The following is a 16,395-nucleotide window of genomic DNA, read 5'->3' as shown; positions in this document are numbered from 1 at the left end:
TGCTTTGTGTCTACCTAGAGGGGTGGGATAGGGAGGGTGGGAGGGAGGGAGACACAGAGGGAAGAGATATGGGGACATTATGTATATGTATAACTGATTCACTTTGTTATAAAGCAGAAACTAATACACCATTGCAAAGCAATTATACTCCAATAAAGATGTTAAAAAAAACATAGTGTGAATGTTGATTTAGGTGATCTTTGGGGGGTTGATGGAGATTATGGGGTCTAAAGTCTAAAGACTAAAGATTATGGGGCCTAAAGTCTCAAGCTAGCACTTGACATCCCTACTTTCTGAGGGCCCCACATTGAGAAACACTATCAGAAAGTAGAAGTGGGAGGTGCCTTAGGTACACTGTCATTTTACAGAGTAAGACAATAAGGCCTAAAGAGGTTAAGTGACTTCATCAGGGTCACACAGCTAGTTAATGGCACGTCTGGGATGTAACCAAGTATTCTGGTTCTCCATCCAGTTGCACGTTCACCAAACACCTGTTCCCGCTGGGGTGGGAGACTGCGGGAGGGGACGGAGTGAGAGGAGGAAGTAGTGAAAATTGGAGGGAGCTGGGCCCATAACCCCAGAGGGTAGGGCAACAACAAACATTTTGCCCTTGTGGAAAATGGAGTCAGCATTAGAATAGGGATGATTTTGGCTTGGAATTCAAATGGCCAAACAATTGCTATTAAAATTACGAATAGAATTAATCTTCTAAAGCAAGATGTCCTTCCTAGACAAAAAATATTACAAATACAAGACTTTGCTTCTATTTAATCCCAAGAGGATACAACCTCTCTCGGAGCTCAAGTTTCAGATTTTCTTCCTAGTGACCACATCCTCACACTGGCTCTTGGCTGTTCCGGTCAGCTCGTGGTGCGGAAGTGCCGGTGGGCAGAGCGCCTGGGCGGCGGGACTGCGGCAGCGCGGGCGGCGAGACTGCGAGCGGGCGGGGGCACTGCAGCACCGCGGCCCTCGGGCGTCCGGGCAGCGGCCCTCTAGAGGGGGCGCTGTGGGCACCGCCAAGCGTCCTTTTGTCAGCGCACAGGGCCGAGAGAGCTCTCATTTCCTCCTAGCCTCGTGCTGGAAATGGATTTAATTCTGACATCAGGGCTGTAAGGGACGAGCGGGAACGAAAGCCTTTTGTCAAGGAGTAGCAGTCTCTGTTGTCTGTAATTACCACCGACGCGGAGAAGCTGCGTTGCTGGTGGAATTCCAGGCAGCTCTGGCAAGTGCGGGGCTGCAGGATGGGTAGAAAACATTGCTCTGCCGATTAGCTGGGTGCATTTATCAAGCAGATCCCCAAAAGAAAAACCAACCAACAAAACAAACCCCCAGCAACCCGCAGCGGAAGACCAGAGATGGATAAGATGCCTTGCAGGAGGTAAGCCCGTCTTGGGAATGGGCGCCATGGGCTGGCCTTGGTTTTGTTTATTTTAAGGGAATTTGAGACCCCCCCCCCCACCCCCTACAGCATCCTTCTACCGAACGGGAGCTGGTTGGTCCAGATCGGTGAGCGTCTGTTAGTGAGTGCGTCTGCAAGGCAGCCCTTCCCCTCGTCTGTGCTTTATGCCTAAAGGTTTCTGTTGCTGATGTAACATTGGAGATTCTTTGGAAAGCGGGCTGCCAAGCGCTGGCCTCTGCCTGGGGAAGATCGAACCCACCCGCCCCGAGCGCAGCCCCTCACAGGTGGGGCTTTCTTCTCGGTCCGGGCTGGCTGGCGGGCGGCAAGCCTCGCCTCGCGGGGCCGCCCCTCCCTTCCCTCCGCGCTCCGCCGCCGCCCTCCCGGGGAGCCGCGGGACCCGCTCGGCAGGGCTGGGCGCGCTCCCCGGGCCTCGCCATCGCCGTGGCGCCGCCGCAGCTGCGGGACTAGCAGGTGCGGCGTCGGCAGCAGCTTGCCTTGGGAGGAGGGCCGCTGGCACGTGAGCGGACCCGAGGGGGTTTGAATTTTTATGCGACTCCACCACTTTGGAGGGAAAAAAAGGCCACTGTCCCCGAGGAAATCGGGCCAGGCTGTTCATCTCTTAGATTTCGTCTTCCCTCCCCTCTCTTCCCCTGTCTCCCCTCCCCTCCTGCACCCGGGAGGAGGCCACGCTCCACCCGCGAGGCGGGGGCCATCGTCTGCTTGTTTTGAAATCGCGACCACAGCCAGTCTACCTGGTGTTGGGGGGAAGGGAGGGGCAGACTGCTTTAGGATGCTGATCGGGCGCTCGGGTCTAGCCTATTGTCTTGCCTTTTCTCCCCCTTTCTTTTCTTCTCTAATCTCCACCCCCTGACAAAAAAGAAAGAAAAGAAAAAAAAAGAAAAGAAAAGAAAAAAGCGGATGGGTGGGGAGAGAGAGAGAAAGAGAGACGGAGACAGAGAGAGATAAGAAAAGAAGGGGGGAAAAGCCCCCAAGCCCACACCCTATCAAATTCTTTTGAAAATTGTCCTTTATCTTTGACACATGATTATTACCCATCTGTTTCTTTACGCCTACTCCTCCCTCCTCTTGCAGTTTGTCGGCTAATATTCAACTGACTCAAATGAGCCTTATTAATACTAGAAATCAAATCTCAGTTTCCTAAAGGGACGTTTTGTGCTTTCTGACTAACCCCAAATGAGGGGTTTCCTGCGTCCTGGCAGGAGCAAATGATGGGGAAGGTGGACTCCCGCCTGTCACATCTAGGGTGTGGATCTGGTGGAGATACAGGAGATGTTGAACTTGTGCGGTGAGGTATGTCCTCGTTAATGGGATTTGAAAATGATGTTTTATTTTAAGGGAAAAATAGTTGGTAACATTTGAAGTGAAAGTGCTTTAAATTTTAAATGAGTTTGACCAGGGAAGAGAGCTGTGAAGTTTCAGACTTGTAAGTCACCCCTCTCACTGACATATGAAGAGTATATGTTACAGATTTAAAAAGGGGCTTGGCCATTTAATATTTCTACTTTATAATGTTCTACCTTCATTCTGCCTGTGGACCAAGATCTTGCTCAGACCGCCCCCACACACACTTACCTTCACTCCCCACACCCCCACCCCTAGAAGGACACAGTAAAAGCAGACTTTTCATTATTAGTATGATGTCAACACATTTTGGAGACTCACTCTTTGATCCAAAATCCATACCATTTTTGTAGCAAGCCCTGTGCTCTTCCTTATCCACCCAACTGTCTCGCCTGATTAGAAATGTGCTTGTCACATACAAAATATGCAACACTGCCAGAAATGATGCACTGCATGTGGTTTCTAGGTTTGAGTTGAATTTACTTTAAATATCAATATGGTGCTGGAATTAGTAAATCTCAGCTATTCTTAAGAGTTTACAGGTGATCAAGTGTGTTTGTTGGCAGAGGGTTTAGGGTTAAGATTTTAAATACATACAAAAAAGACTCTGATAAATATATTTATCGCCTACCGTGTTCTACAAGGGATTTAAGACAGTTTACAGGGATTCATAAAATATAGCAAGGAAGACTAAGAAGTAGATGGGAAGAAAAAGAAAACGAAAGGTAAAGACATAAAATTGTATTAAGAATGAGGCTAATGCAAAAATACAAACATGAGAGGCAAACAAATCCAGCTCTGAACTTTCTAGCAGCTCATACAAAAAGGGAAATTGATCAGCCTACAGTTCATATGCTTTATTTATTCACTGACTCATTCACTCACTTGTTCACTCAAGAAACATTCACTGAGGACCTACTCCACACAGATTCTGTGAGAAGTGCTGGGAACAAAGGGGTGAAGCAGGCAGACATGGTCTCTGCCCTGACAACACTTATAGCCGAATGCAAGAAACCGACAATCACGAAGAAATCTCGAAAACGAGTGTCTGATTACAAGTTGTGATAAGAGCTGTGCAGGAGCTCATGCAGCTCATTATCAAAAAACAAACAACCCAATCCAAAAATGGGCAGAAGACCTAAATACACATTTCTGCAAAGAAGATATACAGATTGCCAACAAACACATGAAAGGATGCTCAACATCACTAATCATTGGAGAAATGCAAATCAAAACTACAATGAGGTATCACCTCACACCAGTCAGAATGGCCATCATCAAAAAATCTACAAAATATTACTCAGCTGTAAAAAGAAACGAAATTGAGTTATTTGTAGTGAGGTGGTTGGACCTAGGGTCTGTCATACAGAATGAAGTAAGTCAGAAAGAGAAAAAAAATGCTGTATGCTAACACATATATATGGAATCTAAAAAAAAAGAAAATGGTTATGAAGAACCTAGGGGCAGGACAGGAATAAAGATGCAGACATAGAGAATGGACTTGAGGACACGGGGAGGGGGAAGGGTAAGCTGGGACAAAGTGAGAGTGTGGCATGGACTTCTGTACACTACCAAATGTAAAATAGATAGCTAGTGGGAAGCAGCCGCATAGCACAGGGAGATCAGCTCAGAGCTTTGTGACCACCTAGACGGGTGGGGTAGGGAGGGTAGGAGGGAGATGCAAGAGGGAGGAGATACGGGGATATATGTATATGTATAGCTGGTTCACTTTGTTATAAAGCAGAAACTAACACACCATTGTAAAGCAATTATACTCCAATAAAAATGTTTTTTTTTAAAAAAAAAGAGCTGTGCAGGAAAAGCATGAAACACAAAATGTCACGTGTCCAGACATAAAAACACAAAATAAAAACTTCTTTAGAGAAGCACAACAATTCTTGATTCTAAGAGCGGAAAGGAACTTTTTTCAGATATGATGCAGTGTTTGGAAAGAGGTCCTAAATCATGCCCTCATCAGATGCGTGGTTTTCACTCAGCCTTTTTTAGAGCGTCCCTTAGTGTGAGGGATCCTGCTATTACTCCACAGGTCTCTTGGACCCCTGGGGTTCTGAGAATATATGTATTTTGAGAGGTCTGTGTATTCCCTAAAATTCAGTGGTTTTATTTCAGTGATAATCTTCAATAATAAATATTAAAACCGTGTTCTGGATCATTTTGATGGCAACCCCCAAAGCAATGCTGGGGCTTCTGTTTGCCTCTGTAACTTCCCATGTGGGCCAGGAGCAGGGCTGGTGGCTGGGGCCACAGCACAGATGAGGGGGAGGGGAGTTTAAATTGAGACACATGGGGAGAGTGGTGAGTCCACCCAGGGCACGGGCTCGCCAGACAGAAAAAAAAAAAAACAGCATCTGGTGACCGCTGCTATACAGTCAAGGAATGAAGCTCTTGGGCCAGCTCCACCTTTGTATGGACCAAATTGCAGCAATTTATTAGCAGCAGGTGTTGTAGTAAAAACACAATGAATAAGTTGCTTTTGCTGGTTTTAGAATAATTGGATTAGATCTCCATTTAGTGCAGATTTAGCAACCTCCCAATAAGTACCTTATGTCCAAAGCAATGAGACAGGCAATTTGGTGTAATGGTTAAGTGGAGCAAGACTGCCTGGCTTCAAATCCATTTTTCCACTTACTAGCTGTGAGACTTTGGGCAAGTTACTCAACCTCTCTGTTGCTATGATAATATATGGATAAATATGTTATTGATTTCATAGTAAGATTGTGAAGATTACAGGTATTACATGTGAAATACTTGGAGCATATCTATGTTCAATAAATGTTAGCAATTAATACTATTTTTATTAGTGTGAAATGGCACTTCATTTATGTAGGTACCCCAGGATGGTTTGATATCAGCATTTTAAATTATGATATCTGAATTATCTTCAAGTAACAAATACATTTTTGAGGTTATTAATATTGTTTTGCATTGTTTATGTATTGTTTGCATTAATATGTTGAAGTAAAAAATTCAGATAATGGTAATATGTAGTAACTAGACCTGCAGCTATATCTTTCTATTGTTAAACCCAAATGGTATTTTAGTTTCAGCAAAACAGTATTATCTGTTGCAGTAAATTAATTTTATTAACTTGACCTTTTTAAGTTGGATAGTTGTATTTATTTGCACATTTGTTTTGGCATTCTAGTTTTATAAAAGGTATAAAGTGTAAGTATTTGAACTGGTCTTTATGAGTGTACATACTTAAGTTATATTTTAATAAAAGTGACTTAGGTCAACCCTCGGTCCGTGAGATATTTTTTTTCCTTCAAAAGGGATTTCTATATAGTTCAAGCATTTTGAGCTATATAATTCAAGCATTTTGACAGACCCAAGATTCTTGGAATAGAATTTTGAATCTCTAGAAGAGAGATTGCAGCCCCAAATTTGACTCTATATATCTTAACTGCCATAGATTTAGTCTGAAAGAATTTTAAGGCAGTAATAACAAAACTTGCCTCTGTCTTCAACAACAATAGCAAAATCCCCTGGACTCAAAGAATGGCAAGCTTCCAGCAAAAATTCATCCTGGTCTATCTTCCGGTATAAGCTACAAATCAAAGGTTTGCCAATGTTATTGAATGAAGTGAAAAGAAAGCCTATTCTCTATGGAGTACAACGTTTGATTGTATGGACTAAAACAAGTTTACTGATTATATTGTTCAAATCTGTTTTAAAATTTTCTTTGTACCTAGGTGATCTGTCAGAGATTACAAGAAGTCCCACTATAATCATATTTTTTATTGCTTTCCTTTTGATATACACTTATCATAGACATATGCATGTATATAGACACACACACACACACACACACACACACAGTTATTTGATGGTGTGTTACTTAGGACCTGGTTGCCCAGGACTGGTGGGTTTCCTGGGATGGGGGGCTTTCAGTGCTAAAATTGGGACAGTGCCAGGCAAAGGAAGACAGATCTATTTTAGTTTTAGAGAACAGCAAGAGAAAAGACAATAGGCTCATATTCTTTAAGAAGAAGATATGGTACAAATGGTGCCAACCAACAACAGCCAGCCCATGATTCAATAAGGAACTCTCCTGGGATAAGGCAGGTGTGTTCTCCCAGTTGAGACCTAGAATAATCCTTAAGCTCCAGGCCTGAAAGGCCTGGAAGGGCTGTGATGTGGTCAGGGAGAGGGTGGGTGTATAAATCAAAAGGCTCTAGGAACTCTTTCAGCACCTTCCACCTTGAGTGTCTGGACCCAGTCTTGACATGTGCCCAGGGAGCCCCCAGTAAAGCTTCAAACCAGGTTGGTTCAAGTCAACCCAACAGTTGCGGCTAAAAATAAAGATACATAAGTATATAAATAAATGCCACTTGGCCCACCAGTAAATATCCCTAACATACTTGATCTGACCCAGGACCTCAACCCTCAAGCAACCCAAGCAGGACCTGAAGGTTAGGGAGTTTAGGATGTGGTAGCCAGAAAACAAATTTCAGTGCTCTATACAATATTTAGAATGGTCTTCCCTGGGCCCAGCCTTGAAGTGGCTGGAAAGAACTTATCAAGCCAAGTAGCAAATCCCTCTGGCTTCTGTGAATGGCAGCACTAAGGACCATTAGACACCCTCCACCCCATCCCCACACACAGACAGCTGATTGGACCAGGCATGAACCTGTGAGGACTTGGAACCTCAGGGCTGGTAGCCATATTAGGAGAAACAGGGGAGGGTGTTAGGGTGAGGATAGATCATGGGTCATCCCCGTACTCGCCTCGCCAATTTAGAGAAGCCACTTGGCTCCCTTGAGGTGGCCACAGTGATTCCAGTCCTAGTAGCTTCCATGAAGTCCAGCTAGACCTTGGTCCCTAGGTTGATGAGGTTGCCCTCCATCCTGCTAGTCTAGTTTGCTTGGGCTCCTGTTTCAGACAGCCATAATGTCCGGCTAGAACTCTGGCTTACTCCAGAGCTACCCACTTCTCTTCCCTGCATGGAGCCCAACCTCCCTCCATCCATCCACAGTGATCTTTCCAAAACAAAAATTGAATCTTGTCACTCCTCTACCCTCAGGATAAAGCCCAAATTCCATACCTACCTCTACTGCTTTACATCTCCTTCCTTGGAGATGTAGGCTGGACCATCTTTCTGGACATTCCCCCTCTCCACAACAGACAAACTTTTAGCAAGCCTTATTAAAAGAAAAGAGAAAAAAAAATAACAACACTAGAAATGATATATGGAGTGAAGGGGAGAAGAAGAGATTTGAAATCATAAGAACACTATGCATTATTGTATTCTAACATGTGAAAGTCTTGATGAAATGGACAACTTCCACAGAAAATAGGAACTACCAATATTTACTCCAGAAATCGAATGTCATGTTCCTGGATGGGAAGAATCGATGTTACAAAGATGTCGATTCCTCACAGATTCTACCGCGTGGATGGCAGTCTTCCTGGTAACCAGAAGTGATGCAGATTTGTTCCTATTTTTATATTCCTGCAGTAATTTTCTGTGGAATCTTGAAAGGGGTAGTTAACTGCATATGCTTAATTGTGAATCATTTTATTGAAGGGAAAGCCAATACATGTGCATTTAAATGTCATTTATAAATTGTTTTTCTCGAAGAACAAATGAAGTTATTAAACTTTGAAATGCATGGGGGCTTTATGGAGACAGAATTTCATTTAACGGACATGATTTTCCACCCAAATTATTTTATTGAGTATGAATTTCATCGTGTTTGCTTTCTTTACTGTGCATGGTGCCGATATAAGGATCTCTTGGCTTTTATTTGTAAAAATCTATGGTGAAAAGACACTGGAAAAGTGAGGGCAGGTTCAGTTCTTTCCACCTTTACTTGTGTCAGGTGGCGGAGCATCTATCCTGGTTATCTCAGCATTCCTTCATTTAGAATTTATTCTTCTTCCCTCTTCGAACCACCTTTCTCTTAGATCCTTCCAACACCCTCATTTGTGTCCTAAATTAGCTACATCTGTTACCATAGTTATGCAGCATCCAGCTTAACCCATTCCATGCTTGTTCCGACCGTATATTGCGTAAGACTTCCTTTATTGTATTTCATAAAACATACCATTATTTTTCCTTCTTCGTCACCTGTCCCCCAATTTTTATTGTTTTTAAGGTAACGCACGTGTATAGTTAAGAAATCAAATAGGACTGAAGGGCTTCTAACAGAAAGCAACAATCTCTGCCCCGCCCCAAATGCTTTCTCCACAGGAGAACCAATTTTAGCTGTGTTTTCCATTCTGCTATAGTTATTTCTGTATCTCAAAATAATATGTGTGTACTGCTGTTTCTGAATTTATCGACTTCGATCATCATCTAGTGACTTTCTGCCATGAAAGTCAAGGATGTAGTTTATTTACACCACACCTACATCCCTTCACTGCCTTCTGATTATCCCTGCCACACCAGACAATGCATTTATTAAAACCAGATTTCTCATTCCATGGACTGTTGGTTGGGTCACTGACTCTACTCTGTAAGATAAGGCTATACCATCACCTCTCCTTGCCTGCTTCCTCCTTCCCTCTAGCTGTACATTTACTTTTGCATTATCAAAATTGATAAAATATTCATTCTGTTCCATTGCCATAGTTGGTTTCTATGATTTGTCCATAAGGTAGTTCTAAATGATGAAAACTCTTAATGTGCTCATTATCCAACTGGGTTGCTGTTTCTCACTGTTCACGATAAGTAATATGCTAGGATTTCATATCCTTCTCAGGGGCTCCAATATCTCACCCTTTGGACCACTAAGTGCAAAATGCTTCCAGGGTGAAGTTCAAATGGATTCTGTTACTCTGAGGGCACCGGCACCGTCAGAGCTGCTCTAGTTCGCACCCTGCAGTGCACACAGTTTCTCTAAGAAGACTCACCCGGGGGCTTCCCTGGTGGCGCAGTGGTTGCGCGTTCGCCTGCCGATGCAGGGGAACCGGGTTCGCGCCCCGGTCTGGGAGGATCCCACATGCCGCGGAGCGGCTGGGCCCGTGAGCCATGGCCGCTGAGCCTGCGCGTCCGGAGCCTGTGCTCCGCAACGGGAGAGGCCACAGCAGAGGGAGGCCCGCATACCATAAAAAAATAAAAAAATAAAAAATAAGAAGACTCACCCAGAAGTCAAGTTTATAAATTCAGAAACAGCAGTATATATATACTGGTTTGAGATACAGAGGTAACTACAGCTGTCTGCCTGGCTGTGAACCACTGTGTTCTGGGGGTGGGAGAGGGGGTGGGCAGGGTCCACTGCTCTGTATAGAGACTGCAATTTGTGCCCTTGTGTTCATTCTCTTTTTAATTCCTCCCCTCCATAACACCTGCCATCTGAGAGTCCAGGACATTTTTAGGGCTCTGCCAGACAGATCATCTGCCTCCTTGGTTCCAACATCCTCTGCCTGAAATCTAGGCTGAGGCTTCTTATGCTTTCAACCATTAGTCACCAGTTCTCCATCTGCTTTTTGTCCTCCAGAAACTTGTTGAAATCTCTTCTCTGTTAATGATCTGCTTTTACTTTGTCATTGTGGGATTATGTATTTCTATTCCCTTATTATCAATTTAATGGAGTCTAAGAAGAGAGAAAAACATAGTGATAGGTGGGATTAGGCCTGCCATCTTGAATTAGAAGCCAAGGTATTAATTTTCAATCAAGCCATGCATAATAGTGATAAACCAAACTATTGGCATGGCCATGATTTAAATTCAAACACTGGTGAGGTTTGCTTTTCTCGGTTATGAAAATGCTTTCAAATAGGTGCAGTGCCCATCAACTCAATTCCAATATGTTCTCCCATCTGGAATAGTCCAGAAACATTGAAGCATTCCTCTACCCCTACTCAACGATGATTAACTTTTAGTTTACATACAGTTCTTTTTTTTTTTTTTTTTTTGTGGTACGCGGGCCGCTCACTGCCGTGGCCTCTCCCGTTGCAGAGCACAGGCTCCGGACGCGCAGGCTCAGCGGTCATGGCTCACGGGCCCAGCCGCTCCGCGGCACGTGGGATCTTTCCGGACCGGGGCACGAACCCGTATCCCCTGCATCGGCGGGCGGATTCTCAACCACTGCACCACCAGGGAAGCCCTACATACAGTTCTAATGAGCTCAGTTGTTTCTCTTTAGACACCCCAGAAAAGTGGAAATGGCACATTAGAAGAGTTTGGCTAATAGTCTAAAAGCGATTGGGATAAAAATGAAAATTAAGAGAAGATGAAAAGTTCTCCTAGGAATCTGGGTCACACTTTTTGCCCGAGTGCTATGGAAGATCATTTGTCAGAGTTGACAGTACATTTGATTTAGACCTAGGAAGTAAGGAACTCACAGAGGAAGTAAGTGAACTAAACGGATTGTATTCTCACAGGGGAGGGACTAATGGTTTTTTTTTTTTTTTTTTTTTTTTTTTTTACCTGGATGAGAAGCAAGGATTTGTGGGTGCCAACAGTTCTTTGTTCGGAAAGTAAATCTGGAGTTATGATGCACAAGAAATTTCAGTTGTCTCTATGTTTTCATCTAATTTGGAGAATATTGCTTCATTTTTCAGTCTTAGCAATGATCCTTAAGACTGAAAACAGTTTTGGGGATCCTGCTTTATATATCTTAACTCTGTTAAAGTTACAGGTCATAAAACTTTTAGCAGCTTTGAAGCCACTATTTGTTATATTTACTTCTGAACTGAAGCTATATCAAGTTAAGGCTGTCAAAGAATTAAAATCTCCTTTTCAAAGTCTATCATACTTATGGAGGAAATGATACAATGTCTAGGATTTGTCTCAAAAGAATCTTTTTCTTATTGGGGGATGAGTGGGGTTGGAGGTGAACTAAGCTAGCCCGTGAGTTAAAAATTGTTGAGGCTGAGTGTAATCTATCACCTAAACTGGCACTTTTAGAGTGAAAGGAGGTGCTATTAATAATTACTTGGGAACCGGAGGCATATACCGGACTCTCCCGGGCAAACTGCTGTGTACTCTGAAGCTAGGTGATGGGTGCTTGGGCTTCCTTATGGTGTGCCCTCTAATTTTGTATATTTTCAACATTTTTCATAATTAAAGAACGTCTACTGTTTTGTACTGTTTGCTGCTTTATTAAAATTGGAGCCTTTCATCTTAACCATGATGTTAACCATTAGTCAACTTCAGACACAAAATGAAAATAGCTAGAGAATACTGTTAAGTGACAAATCTATTAAGTTGACTTATCATAGTGGGACAAAAATCCATAAATTCTGCAACTGGGACACCCAGAAGGCAATACTTAATTAAGCTAACAACGTTCTAAAGCAGATCTATAGCTTTAGTTATGTAAGGGAGCTTTGTTTTTATTGCTGTGAATTGGGTTCACCAGGATTTTACGGATGGGTGGCTGCAGCCCCAGAAAGGTCAAGTCCGTTGGGAAATGAGGAGCAGGGACAAGAAAGAGGGGCTTTGATTTGCAGAGCAAGTCCACAAGCTGATCTGCAACTATCTTGGTGTCTCTCCTATTTGAGATTCTCCATTACCTTTTACCTGCTAAAATAGTCTTTCCAAGTTACTGAGATTTTGAGAAGAAGGTCTCCATTCTTGCTTTATAATCTCCATTGTACACACTGTACACCACTACCGTAGGATCAGAAACCAGTTCTTTAAAAATGATCTTTTCTGGTGCTGTTTGTATTGCTGGTATTATTTACTATTGTGTCCCCCAGTATTTTACAGAAGGTCACATTTTAATTTGTTTACTTGTGCTTTTTATTTTTAAAAGTCAATCTTATTAAGCTAATATGTTATATATGATATTATATGCTATATATAGTAAAATTCACCTTCCTTAGATGTATAGTTCTATGAATTTTTTAAAAAATTAATTAATTTATTTATTTTTGGCTTCATCGGGTCTTCGTTGCTGTGCACGGGCTTTCTCTACTTGTGGCGGGCGGGGCCTACTCTTCGTTGCGGTGCACGGGCTTCTCATTGCGGTGGCTTCTCTTGTTGTGGAGCACGGGCTCTAGGTGCACAGGCTTCATTAGTTGTGGCACGTGGGCTCAGTAGTTGTGGCTCGCAGGCTCTAGAGCACAGGCTCAGTAGTTGTGGCGTACGGGCTTAGTTGCTCCGTGGCATGTGGGATCTTCCCGGTCCAGGGCTCGAACACGTGTCCCCTGCATTGGCAGGCGGATTCTTAACCACTGCGCCACCAGGGAAGTCCAGTCCTATGAATTTTGACAAATATATACAGTCATGTAACCGCCACCACAATCAAAGTAGAAAAAGGGCCCTCATGCCCCTTTGTAGTGAATCTTCTCCCTCCACCCACAGCCCCTGACAACCACCCATCTGTTTTTGGTTTTGCCTTTTCCAGAATGTCATAAAAATGGGATCATACAGTGTAGCTTTTTGTGTCTGACTTCTTTCACTTTGCCTAATGTTTCTGAGAGTCAACCATGTCGTTACAATGTTAATAGTCCCTCCTTTTTGTATATTCCTTTGGATGGCTGTACCACAATTTGTTTAGCCATTCACTCACTAAAGGACATTTGGGTTGTTTTCAGATTTTGATGACTGTGAATAAAGCCACTATATATATATTGGCCTACAGGTTTTTGTATAAACACAAGATTTCAATTCTCTTGGGTAAATCCCTAGGAGTGGGATTCCAGTGTGGTAAGTGTATGCTTAACATTATAAGAAACTGCCAAATGGTTTCCAAATGACAGTACCATTTTGCATTCCCACCACCAATGTATGAGAGTTCTCATTGTTCTGCACTTGGTATTGTTAGTTGCTGCTGTTGTTGTTGTTGTTTAAATTTTATCCATCATAAGTGTGGGGTAGTATCTCATTGTGTTTTTAATTTGCTTTTACCTAATGATCAATGCCAGTGAGTATCTTTTCATTTGCTTAAATGCCACAGTATCTCTTTTTTGTTGTTTCTTGTCTTTTAAATGTCAGGAAGGCTCTGCCATTCTAAGGTAAACAGGGAAAGAATTTTCCCTTAGTCTCAAAGGGGAAGCAGAAGCATACACAGGGCGTGGAATGGGAGACTGGGGGAGAGTTGCTGAGAGGAAGGTGATGTCAGGGGGCTGATTTCAGGACGGGGGTACCTGATCCTTCCCTCCTGCACAGGCTGCTTCTGAAGCTCTTCTCTGGAGGATGTTGTGGTTTGTACTATGAGGGGCTGCTCCCTTAGGGAGGGAGAGAGGAAGGGAGGAAGACAACTTTAATATTGATTCCATATTTTAAATTTGCTTACTCCAAGTTCTGGTCTTTATACTTTTAGTCAGTAAATACCTCCTTATTTTATTTTATTTTTTAAAGAGGAGTTGTTTTGATGGTAGAGTAGAGGGATAGTAATTTTATTTATTTATTTACTTATTTGTTTATTTTGGCCGTGCTGCGCAGCATGCAGGATCTTAGTTCCCTGACCAGGGGTCGAACCTGGGCCCTTGGCAGCGAGAGCCCAGAGTCCTAACCACAGGACCGCCAGGGAATTCCCCAATACCTCTTTAAAATAGGTATATTTGGCCAAGATAGCAGCCCTACTGTTAATTTGGGGGGCGGGTAAAGGGAGGGGAAAAAAGGTTAAATAAAAGATGTTCAAGAAAATGTATATTTAAATTTGATTGACATAGGGACTTGAAGAGATATTTGTATACCCATGTTCATAGCAGCATTATTCACATTAGCTAAAACAAGGAAGCAACCCAAGTTGTCCATCTATGGACAAGGAAAATGTGGTATATACATACAATGGAATAATATTCAGCCTTAAAAAGAAGGATATTCTAACATATACTACAACATGGATGAACCTTGAGGACCTACACTAAGTAAAATAAGCCAATCACAGAAAGACAAATACTGGATGACTCCATTTATATGAAGTACTGAGAGTAGTCAAAATCATAGAGATGGAAAGTAGAATGGTGGTGGCCGGGGGCTGGGGGCTGGGGTGGGGGCAGTGGATGGTTATTATTTAATGGTTATAGAGTTTCAGTTTTTCAAGATGAAAAGAGTTATGGAATGTATGGTAGTGATGGTTGAACAACATTATGAATCTATTTAATACCACTGAACTGTACTCTTAAAAATGGCTAAGATGGTAAATTTTATGTTATGTGTATTCTACCATAACATTTTTACCATGATTGAGGTATACTAGCAGCAATGAGTGATTTATTACAGTTGTAGGTAGGTTTGCGTGGTTTAACTACGAATATCAGTCAGTTGACAAGGATTTACTGAACACCCTCTATGCGCAGCTACTGTTCCAGGTGCTGGGAATGCCAGGGCAAACCAAGAGGTCACCCTCTAGGAAGAAAAGATGCTAAACATGCAAACAAACGAATGGTGCCAGGCACTGATACTTGTTATGCAGAAGATAAATTCAGGTAAGCAGAGAGTGACAAGAGGAGGCTGCTTTAGCCAGAGTGGTCAGGGAAGGCCTCTCTGGGGAGGTGACACTGAGCTGACTCACGTGGGTTAGTGGGACTGGGTCGGAGGATGAGGTAGCGTGGGCTGATTGCAAGCATTTCATTATGCTATCTGAGATGACACCATTGGCTGAGAGTGGGGGTGAGGAGGGTATGGGAGAGAATTGAGGAGAGATGAGAAGGTGGGAAACGATCCTCTTGAAGAGTCGACACGGGGCAAAGGCAGGTTGCCTGGCAATGTTATGAAATCATTTGAAAGGTGTGGCGGGAATTTTGAAGTGAGTCCAGTCTGCACGGTTGTGTGCAAGGGTCAAGTGCTCAGATGCACACTGGAAGCAAGGTCATGTAGGGTTTGACCAAAGGTGGGGCTCTGCGAGGTGAGAATAGTGGAGGAAAGAGGGGTTAGAGGTGTTTTGCAAAGTGGTTACCCAGCTGGAGTAGTTAATTTAAGCTAGAAAAGAAGGGATGTGAAGGGTGGATTTTGGGGTGCGAAAGTGAGTAGGAGGTCTTGGAGACACTGAATTCTTAGAGGAGGGATATCTGAGTAGGTGGGCTGAAAGGGCATGGTCAAGGAATAGGATGTGAACTCCAGATAGGGGAGGTGGTGATCTTGCTGGTGACAGCAAAATCTAGGGTATGTGCCCATGGGAGTGGGTGGCTGAGGCTGGGTTGAAAGGAGAGATCATTGGCTCTAGAGGCCAAGAAAATGTGAGGTTGGGTGTTGGGTGGGTCACTGCATGGATGTGGAGGCTGAAGTCGACATCATCAGGAATGAGTAAGGATAGTGATGGAGGGGAAGACGGTCAGCCAGGAAGGAGCTGAAGTCATCAGTGCTTGAGATGAGTGACCAGGAGAGCGGTAGAGACTAGCCCAAAGGAGAGGTGATGGGAAGTCTAGTTGGAGGGTGTGTACTCCCAAGGCAATGGGGTTTTTGAAACAGTGAAAATAGAGGTGGCTGTAGGGCGCGAGGAGGCCATGTACACTGCGTGCAGGTGCTGAGTGCGTGAGGTGTGTGCTGTGAGTGCTGTGTGCTCTGGGAAAGGCAGGCTTTAGATTTTTGATTTTGGGATCGCAGAAATGGGGTGTATGTAGCTGGATTAGTGGGTGCCGCAAAGAATTATGTGACTGTTCAATGAGTTTGGTTTCCAAGCAGGAAGGGCAGTAACCAAGGAGGCATTATTGACTTGGGGCTTGTTCAAAACTCAATTAAAGGCAATTCACAGTAGCTGGTGTTGTTTACCAAA

General features: G+C 43.4%; 1 protein-coding gene across 1 annotated transcript in view; it reads left to right on the top strand.

Annotated features, from left to right (window-relative positions):
• Window positions 1-936: 936 nt before the first annotated feature.
• ADD2 (adducin 2) overlaps window positions 937-16,395 on the top strand; it is a 113,543-nt gene continuing 98,084 nt past the window's right edge. Inside the window, exon 1 of the mRNA XM_007128928.4 lies at window positions 937-1,378. The gene's annotated coding sequence lies outside the window, so the exon portion shown is untranslated. The remainder of the gene's footprint in view (window positions 1,379-16,395) is intronic.

Source organism: Physeter macrocephalus, chromosome 12 (genome assembly GCF_002837175.3).
Source record: "Physeter macrocephalus isolate SW-GA chromosome 12, ASM283717v5, whole genome shotgun sequence".
NCBI classification, from domain to species: domain Eukaryota; kingdom Metazoa; phylum Chordata; class Mammalia; order Artiodactyla; family Physeteridae; genus Physeter; species Physeter macrocephalus.
Note: the sequence above shows the minus strand (reverse complement) of the source record. Positions and strands in the feature narration are given on the sequence as shown.